Source organism: Nanorana parkeri, unplaced genomic scaffold (assembly GCF_000935625.1).
Source record: "Nanorana parkeri isolate BGI_ZX_2015 unplaced genomic scaffold, ASM93562v1 scaffold237, whole genome shotgun sequence".
NCBI classification, from domain to species: domain Eukaryota; kingdom Metazoa; phylum Chordata; class Amphibia; order Anura; family Dicroglossidae; genus Nanorana; species Nanorana parkeri.
Window position 1 is genome coordinate 1382388 of NW_017306505.1, and position 2922 is coordinate 1385309.

General features: G+C 46.2%; 1 protein-coding gene across 1 annotated transcript in view; it reads left to right on the top strand.

Moving 5' to 3' along the window:
• Window positions 1-2922, top strand: part of SNPH (syntaphilin) — a 10550-nt gene that overhangs the window by 787 nt on the left and 6841 nt on the right. The gene's annotated exons all lie outside the window — the stretch shown is intronic.

Genomic DNA, 2922 nt, shown 5'->3' on the forward strand with positions numbered 1-2922 from the left:
AGAGTGGCCGGTAGGTGTGGGTGTGTGTGTGTGTGTGTACGGTAGGTGCAGGTGAACGTGTGGTTGTGTAGGTGTGTGCACGGTTCTTGCTGGTGATCATACAGGTGAAACTCGAATAATTAAAATATGGTGCAAAAGTAATTGCAGTAAGTGCTGCAAAAGGGGCCCAAACCAAGTACTGAGTACATATGCATGCTTGTACTTTTCAGAGGTCCGATATTGTTCTATGTACAATCCTTGTTTTATTGATTGCATGTAATAATCTACTTTTTTGAGGTTGTGGATTTGGGGTTCTTGGGGTTTTCATGAGCTGTAAGCCATAATCATCACAATGATGACAAATCACGGCTTGAACTATCTTGCTTTGCATGTAATGAGTCTCTCTCATATATTAGTTTCACCGCATAAGTTGCATTAGTGAAATAAATGAACTTTGCACAATATTCTAATTATTCCAGTTTCACCTGTATGTTGGTAGGTTTGTGCAAGTAATTATGTGTAGGTAAGTATGTGAACAGTAGGTGCAGGTGAACATGTGTGGGTAGGTCCGTGCAGTGCAGGTGACTGTGTGGGTAGGTGTTTGCAGGTAGGTGCATTGACTCTTGTGTGTAGCTATATGCAGGATTCAGAGTTGCCTAAAGTGTGTGTTGTATTTAGTGTTTGGCTGCCAGATGATCTCTATGGATATCATGGATCAGTATTTGGCACGCTGACTTCCCCTGGCCGTTGTGCTACTTCCCAGCCATGTTACCTGTGCTTTTACATATGTGTGTATGTGGCCAGTCAATACTGACGTTGGTAAAGATGAGGGTGGGATCTGATGCTTTGCAGAGACCCGGGGAGGGGGGCTGTTTGTGGTTTACATTATTGGCAGGGTAACAGGAACTTGGTGTTGATATCCTGACGGATGTTTACAAACTTTTGTTGAAGCGCATGTGTAAATATTATAACATTTGTATCTGTCCGACTGTCTTTGCTACAAGAATGTTACATTAGGAATAGAGGACACTTGAGGAATGTGTTGCATGTGATCTGTGGTGACGTTGTGAAATCCCTGCAGACCAGTGTGAGATCTGTTATCTTTTGGGTCAGTGTGCCACTGAAGGTGCGTAGTTTGTGGAGCCTTAAGGTGCCCATACACTGCACGATTATCGTACGATAATCGTATGCGATCGGGTTTTCGTACGATAATCGAGCAGTGTGAACGGAGACGTGCGACCGTTTCTACTGTACGGTCGCACGTCTTCTGTCGAACCAGCATGTTCGAAAACCAGCCGGGAATCGTACGATTCTCGGCTGGTTAGAACAGTGCTCGGAAGATAAATGCTGAACGGGCCGGTGTGCGCACGCGCACACAGCCCGTTCAGCATTGCGGTCAACGGAAGCCCGCCCCTCAGGCGGGCTTGCGATGATCGAGAGTGCGATCTGCCTGTCCCAAGATAGGCAGATCGTACGTTTTTTTAATCCCTTTACAACCATCGCAAGACTAAAGTCTTGCGATGGTTGTAGAGTGTATGGCCACCTTTAGGGAACACCAAAGAGGCAATGTGGCCTCATCAATGGAATCAATCCCATTGATTAGGAGGGTCACCTTGCCATATACATTGTCCATTTTGCTTCACATACAATATTTTGAGAGGGCAACTATAATAATGTTCTGGATAATGACACCTTGACCTGTGCACAGGGCAGTGTTAGGTGGCCAATGATATGTGCACATGGCTTTCATTGCATTGCACCTCCCATGTATACAGTGAACAGACGGGCACCTCCAGTACACGGGGCCTGTGTGGTCTCCTTGATTTAGCAGCACAGTCAGACCTACTCAGCAACGTTGTATGTATGTATGTATGTATGTATGTATGTATGTGTATATATATATATATACACACATATATATATACATATACACCGAGGGAACTATCCACAGATACTCCTATCACACAAGCAGCCCTGTGCCATTTCCCATCATCACGTACTCGGCATCGTCCAGAAGTATAACCTTTGTATCCAGCCATAAATGTGACTTGAGCTTGTTCGCCTCCTGTGTATTCTATCATTGATCCTATCTCCTCATGTGCACTGTGCCATTCGTAGCAATCCCTCTGGGCGTTCACTCCAGTGTGGCTGCCTCTTCCGCTGTTGTGAAGGTCACACACATCTGCAGCCATGCCATCGTCAGGATGCAGTTTGCCGCCCGCAAGGTTGGGGGGCATCTGCTGTGCGTTGTGTTCACAGCCTCAGTGTGGGTGGATCTCTTGGGTCCAGAACACTGCATATCTGTGCTAGCAAGTCATCGCTGCAAGGAATCTTTGAATCCATGCGTGTCTATGGGGCTGATACAGGCAGGCATTTTGCTACATTTTGGACACACAGTAGATGTGGATTTTTGTTCTTTGGTTTTGCAATAAAGTGATTTTTGACCTTAGAGGACGTGCCTTTTGCTAGATGTCGGTGATGAAACTTGCTGGGCCGTGGGTGTTGTGTGTGTGTGTGTTGCTTCCAGCTAGTAGTGGGTGGAGGAAATGAGAGGATGAATCTGACACAGCTCGGAATCTTAATTCGGCATCATTTGCGTTGCTGTGGCAACCATGTGCGACGAGTGAAGGGCAGGGTGCCCAAGTCGGTGTATGACATCATCCCCTTTCTACCCAAACCCTAATAATAGGCGGAAGCTCCTTTTAAGGCCTTGTGTGTAGACATGGATTGTACACGTATAGCTGCCCCTGACTTGCTACAGTGGGAAACATTCTGGCATCTTCCTATTTATCAAAGATTGCAGCATACTAATGTCCAATGTCCTCCAATATATGTCTTTTAGGATATTGTCCTCTGGGAACTGGCATTTCAAGCGCTTAAATCATCCTATCCGCTTGCTGCAAAGGGGTGTGACAGGAGGGGGGGGGGGGGGATAGTTTGAAA